Below are 7,390 nucleotides of genomic sequence, written 5' to 3'. Positions count from 1 at the left end.
GCTTTTTTAATAGCAGTAAGATTAAAAATTAAATTGATATTATCGACATTGAGGCTAGTAGTTATTGGGGCGAATTTGGAGCCAAGTTCCATATTTGGATTTCTGACCACAAGTGTCATAGCAACCAAAGAGCCAATCCAGAGCGAAACAGGTGAAGAACACCCATTCCTGCCCGCACCACTGCTTTAGCACAGAATGGACACTTAGCAACGATGTTTATCAAAGCTGTTACTAATGCTACTGGGAGCAACCTCAGGGAAAGAAACCACCTGATTTCTCTGTTATTAATGTTCATATCTTGATTTACGGACACAACAGTGAAATAAAAATACCAGGATCATGTAGAGCGGGTTAATGAGAACATTTTAAGAGCAAAATGATGAGGCTGACAGCAGTAGTTACGGAAAGAGGGGTGACATTTTTCCATGTGAAGTGAACTAGACCCAGAAGCACACCCATGCTCACTGGAATGCGGTGGCTATCCATTTATGTAAACAGTTGCTTCATGAACACTGGAAACATCTTCTTATGGACTTGTTTTGGTACGATACCCTCTTTTTCAAAGTGTTTGGTATAATAACTATGTTTTTCAAAAATAGACTTTTCGAGTTAAAATGCAATTTTTGGAGAAATTTAAAGTATCGATATTTTTGTTAGAGAATCAATACTTCTTGATACCATTGATATATTGAGATTCGCTACTCATCCGTCTATCACTGTTTTCCAGCACCTCTAATCATGTGTGTCTTGCTGTAGTTCAAACTGATATTGTTCTATGCCTCAATTCCATTATTTTCTCCCTTTGTTAGATATTCCCTCTTTGTGCTGCCTCTTTCTCCAGAGCTGAGTTTAGATAATGCTTTCAAAGGAGAATGCTGACTTGTGTTTTGAAGTAATTATTCAGGTCTCTTTTACTCCACTATTCGAATACAAACTCACCTAATTACCCTGTACCTCTTCTGCACTAACAAGCATATGCACAACATCCTTCCTCTCTAATTATTGCAACAAATAAGAATACCATAAATGGATGTAACACATACTGTCAATAGTTAATGCTCCATCTGGCTTTGGATCAGATGTGTAATGTTACGTTATGTTATAGCATACACAGCTGTCAAAAGTGAAGCCAATTATCCTAATAGGATCATATGTTGGAATAATGAATTGAACACTCCATGTCATTAGAGAAAGGTGATGTGCGTGCTACTACAAGAGAAAAAAAAAACACACACATGATCAACTGCTTTAGACACTGTTAGGCTTAGTGAGCTTTGAAGCGCAAAATTAGCATGATCCAAATATAGCAGCCACCTTTGAGGGGGAGGGGGAGTTTTTACTCAGTTACTTTGCACCTGTTAGTATAAATAGTCAAAAAGAGGAGGTGTTGTTTCAATACAGAATCCAGTAACAGTTGTGTAGGTAGAGGCTTTAAATAGACTTGATTTATAGGTTTGAAGGTGAGATAAGCAAAGAGTTCTTTATTAAAAAACACGTGTAGTTACTTGTTGTTCACAGCATAGAAACAACGCACCACCGGCTACATATAGTGCATTCAGATTATGAGTTTTTAAATATTTTTAGTTGAATTAAAACTGAAACTGAACTGAAAAAACAGTCCTCCGAAATTAATGTGATTGTCCAATTTACGTAGAGTCACTAGTTCAAATCTTGCTCTCCAGCGTTCATTATGTCCTTGAGCAAGACATCACCCACCATGCCTGTATGATTATGTCACTGTAATTAAGTGTCACATCTGATCACCATATCATTATGATTGCGAGATAGGGCCAGACCCTGAGTCTTCTAAAAACCTGCCTGGGATTGCACAACAGCATTGTATTCTAACCTTGGTGTCTGGAGGGTTATGAGGCCGTTGTGCCGCCGTCTGCCTCTCTCAGTGTTGACAGTTGCCGAGTGGAGCCGCGGGGATGGGGTGCAGTTTCTGACAGGCCGAGTATTTTTTGCTCGGTAATCTTGTTTGTGGAGGAGCAGCTGACGTGGAGGGACCCAGCTCACAGCTCACCTACAAGAGGCAGGAAAGAAGGATGCAGTTGGTGTTTTTTTTTTTTTTTTTTTTGGTTGGTTTCGCTTTGATTATACGTAGCGCTCCTACAGAGAGAGAGACAACAATGTAAAGGGGAAAACCATTTTACTGTGTCCTAAGGTAAAGTGCAAGTGAAGCGAGGACATGGTTCTACAGAATGAAACGACATAACATAAGGCACAGTCACTGTAACATATGGCAACGTGAAACGTGCTAAAAATGTCTTTATTGAAGTAGCCAACTGCAAAGACATTGTTTTTTGTTTTGTTTTTTATTCATGACTTGGCTAAAATATCAAAGGGTAAATTTTCATATAAGCCAAGTAACATGCTGGTTTACACTTTACACTAAAATACATTTATTTCTTGGCAACATTTTTCTGACAAATTGAATTAACGTTTAGGACAAATATTGTATATAGCAAATTAACTATTACTTATTCAACTTAATCTTATACAAATGTAAACAAGAGTGATTTAAATATATTGAAATAAAGATTTTTTTTTGTTGGCCAATTAGTTCGTTTTTGTTGGTTTAGCAAAGCCAACATGGATGAGTTCAATAGTGTACTGCTTTCTCTGCTAATCTCCAAGATGGATTTTGCCTAAAGACCTGCCCATACTGTGATGGCTGTCTATAGACGACCATAAGTCCATAGTAAATTAACAGGCCAACTGATAAAAGGAAGATAAAAAGATAAGTAGCAACCTTTTCATTGATTCAATAGATAAAATGCCATGAATTATGCATACGCTAGTTTATATTACAAAGAGACAAGCCTATAAAATAACATGGATGGATCGTGCTCACTGGATATCCCATAATGCATTTGTTTTCTGTGTACCCTGCATTAGGAAGGAGGGTTATCATGTAAGCGGAGGGGTGAGCTGAGAGGGCTGATGCCTCCATATAATCTAGTAAACAACACATTCATGATGCACATTATTATGAGGGCCAAAAGCATCCATTGAGAAAACAGGGTTAGCGGAAAACTGACACCTCCTTCTGCCCCATAGACTCAAGTGGGTGCGGTGCTAATGTCCAAGGCACTGAGGGTCCAGAGGGACAGGAGCAGAGCAGCCAATTAGAGGTGAAAGCGCTGGCAGATATTGATAAACTGAGTCGCAGAACAGATATTGACTGATTGGCTGATTGGCTGGTTGATTCCACTGATAGAGTGTGAAATACGTAAATTAAAAAATGTTTAAAAAGAATATATTTAGTCCATTTAGATCCAGCAGTGTTTTCAGAAATGTTATGCCATTTTGCGACAGGGAAAATAGCCTACTAAAATGCTATTTTGACAGAATATTTACCATAGTGATATGTGAGGGTTTTGTGGCTCATTTAAATATTTACCACTATGAGTTACAGCTAGTGTTTTTAACGCTCTTCTATAGATTTGTTTTCTAATTTATGTGCATTTTATTCATACAGTAAAGCACACTGCAGTGGTGTTGCTGGAGGTTTTCTGTGATAATGACACACAGTATTGCTTTCAACGTCGCCCGTGGGTTAGTTTAAATGATAATTTAGATCCAGCAGTATACAAATGTCTCCTATTCTCTTGTGTACAGCAGTTTACTGTGACTCGCAGCATAATAGCAGCTCTAATTTGATCAGATTTAATTATGCAGAGAAAATGAGGGTGTTAAGGCAGGCCTCATTCCAGATTTTCATTAAAATATAGAATATGTGAGGTAGTTTTACATTGTCCTATAACGACCTTTTTGAAGTGCTTGATGGTGCGCTGCTCTGCAGAGACTCATGTAAATGGCTGCATGCCCGACTCATTCCCTAGCTGCTATAATAGTTTATACGCTGTTTGAAAGCTTGTTTGATTGTCTAGAGGACACTTGAATGCACCGCACAATATTGTTTCCTATCTGAAATTTTCATTGAAGGTCTTTGCTCAGCTCGGTCCATACATCTCCTGTTATTTCTCTGAAATGTGGCTTGTAATAGCATAGTGTTTTAGGTCCTTGTTGGACCCGGTCTTGTTTGAAATGTCTAAACTGTTTTCCTCGAGGCTTCCTGGCTAATAGGACATAGCCCTTCTCTTTGTCAGTTTTAATCATGCTGTCGCGTGCCGTTCAATGCTCCTCTGAGAGCATTTGCTGAAGTTCATGGCTCGAGCCCCTCTTAATTACTGCACCATATTGTTTTTCATGACCTTTTAGCTGACACCACACTGGGGACATGGACACGATGTGATCTCCTCATTTGAATTTTATGGACATGCTTCGCTGAGCAGTGACACTCTCTGCTTTGTCAGGACTTAAGGGTCTGATAAAGTGTTTAGTCCGAGGTGCAGTCAGTACACGGCAGCACCTATTAGTGAGTCTTTCTGTCAGATCAGAGTTGGTCTCCTGTGACTGAGAAACACAGCAGTAGATGTGGGCAGTAGTAACGACGTGTGCACCAGTTCCTGTAGGGAGAGTGCAGCCAAGTGTCACAAAACTGAGTGCACTTCACTGGTCACACCGCCCCAAAAGGGAACGTCTCTCAAACCACACACTCTTATGGACGGGCTACATTTTATCAAGCCAAACTCAGCTGTCAGAACACAGCACCTCAGGCCTGTTGTAACTCACACCAGAGGCTTCTGTACTTGAAAAATGTCAGGCTATTTCTGGGAGAAGTGTTTAAAATACAACTTATAAAGAGAAAGTGCTGCATTCCCAGGTCTTATTTGGTGTTATTCTTGACAGGACTCCCGCTAAGCAGCTCAGTACTACAATAACAACAAGAGCAGCAGAGTCACATCCTAAAGTCACTGTCGACTGAGGATTGACACTATTACTACAGCCACTCAAACACATGTCAAAGAAACAGAGTAACACTGCACAAACAAGACACTGGAGAAACAGAGTAACACTACACAAACAAGACACTGGTGATGTGTGACAATATTCAGTTTACTCAACATAAACTGAATATTGTCACTGTCAAAGGCTAAATGTTGTTCTTGGTAAAAAAGTAGATCCTTAAAGTAATATACACTACCAGTCAAAAGTTTGGACACACCTTCATTCCATGTTTTGTTTTTGGGGTTTTTTCCTTAGTTTCTTTCTACATTTAATACACATACAGAAGACATCGACTGTATGAAGTAAGATCTATACAATTAGAAAGCAAAGGAAAAAGTTTAATAACTTTAATACATTTTTAAAATATATTTTATATTCAAATTCTTAGAAAAGTTATTTAAATTTGTTCTTTAGTTCATAATTCTGCATATCTTGCTTCATATATTTTATAGAAAGTAGTAAAAAGTAGTAAACATAAGAAAAAAAACAAAAACATTGAATGAGATGGTGTGTCCAAATAATAGACTGGTGGTGTAAATAATAACTTACTATTAACTACTGTTGTTACAGCTGCCCTGGGGCAGACAGACAAATGTGAGGCTGCCAATCTGCACCATTAGTCCCACCAACATCCACGGATCACTCATTCACTCACCACATTCACACATACTCTGGGTTGGTGGCTGAAGTGCTTATCCAGTAACACAACAACAACATTCACTGGTCCATGGGGTCAAACCACCAACCTTTGAGTTGGTAAGTGCTCCAAACACTGTCACTGATTTGATACAGAACTGTTTAACTAATGTACATTCATGTGTTTATAGATGTCTGAGCAGGTTTCACACATTTAACAGGGCATTGTATCACTTAAATATATTGAAAATTGCAAGTTGAATTGATTTTTTTTTCTCATTACATTTGCAACCGTGTCAAAATGATTAGTAAATCAATATATTTCCCTGTTAAACATTAATGAGCTAATACCTTCTAATACCCATTACATGCTGAAACGTGCAAAAGCCAAGCACAATGAAAAATGAAGAGGACTCACATCTTAAAAGTCAGTGTGGACTCACATCTTCTGCTGCTCAAAGCCTTTTTACAAAAGCATTAACATCTGTATGATTTTAAGAGGCAGAATACACAGTAGCCCTAGTCTGACAGCTCACTACCAACATCATTTGACCGTCTCAGTCAGTTTCAGTGTAGTACAGAGTCTGAGCTTACACCCTGAGCTCTATAATGATTGATTCCTCATGTGTTGCGCTCATTAAACCGTCACAAGTGGATCAAATCCCAGTCACAGCTTTAGCCCATATGGCAGCTCGTCTACTGCTGCTCACTGTGACTGACCTCCGAGCTGCACAGTGATGAGTGTGACTCAAACACATGGAACATTCACATGGAAAAAGCCTTTTCACTGGTCTCCTGTTGAGAATATCCTCAGCCTCTGACATTATAGATACCATCAGTCTCTCCATCTCCTTCTATAGAAATCTTGTGATATATGTAGCAGGGGGAACCATCTGGGACCACTTCCTCACCACAAAGAATCTCTCAATCCTGGGATGGGGCATGTTTATGAGGGTTATATTGTGTGTTTACATGTTGGAGTTGTGCATAAATAAAACTTCCAATTAGACAGTTTTAGACAGATTTCCTGTCTGTGTTTCCTTATGTGCGGTGTGCAGATAAATTTGGCACAGATTATTTTACACATTCTTCCAGACTGAACCCTTTGCATTTCATTTCTGCCAGACTGGAACTGGCACCATTTTTATTTTTATTTTTTATCTCTGGCAATGACTGCATTAAAACAGTAATGTAATACCCTCCATTAGAAATGATGAGATTCTTGAACATGAACACATAGTTCTGAAACACTCCAAGTCTCAGCATCACATTATTTTTTGCAGACAGTGGGATTAGAAAACATCTCCATAATCCTTAATTCTTTCAAGTGCAACCTGCATTTGTCCCCAGAGAGTGACTTTATAAGGATTTACCAAGACACAAGACGGGATATAGTGGATTAAATCTTTGGGACAAGAACAGATTGTTTTGTGAACTATAATATTTATCTTAATAAACATTTCTGTCTAAGTTGTTTGTGTTTAACGGTTTGCATATATCCTTAACTTTCACTTCTTACCCATAACTAAAGTGACCCAAAAGCATTCCAGTGCTGCACCCTTTGCTCTTTATGGTTGTTGTTGCGGTGTCAAAGATGTTGAAGTCCTTTTAAAACTGTGTGGAGATACAAAATAAGACTATGGGCACTATAGGCTGCACTGCTGTTTGGCTGACGCAGATTTCTCATTATTTAGGAAGATCTGGGGCTGGCCTGAGGCTTCTAAACGCAGATCTTTGAAGTTTTCAGATATATTTAGAATGACCTGAATATGTGTTTGTTCTCAGAGCTAATGCGAGATTCGCTAATCTAATTGTTTTCAAAATTGTTCCAAATGAAACATTAACAGGTTTATATGCTTTTAGCGACAGTATGCCATGCACCGCCTCATCTCTTATC

Source organism: Periophthalmus magnuspinnatus, chromosome 7 (genome assembly GCF_009829125.3).
Source record: "Periophthalmus magnuspinnatus isolate fPerMag1 chromosome 7, fPerMag1.2.pri, whole genome shotgun sequence".
Classification (NCBI taxonomy): Eukaryota; Metazoa; Chordata; class Actinopteri; order Gobiiformes; family Gobiidae; genus Periophthalmus; species Periophthalmus magnuspinnatus.
The sequence above is the reverse complement of the archived record's forward strand: the minus strand, read 5'-3'. Positions refer to the sequence as shown.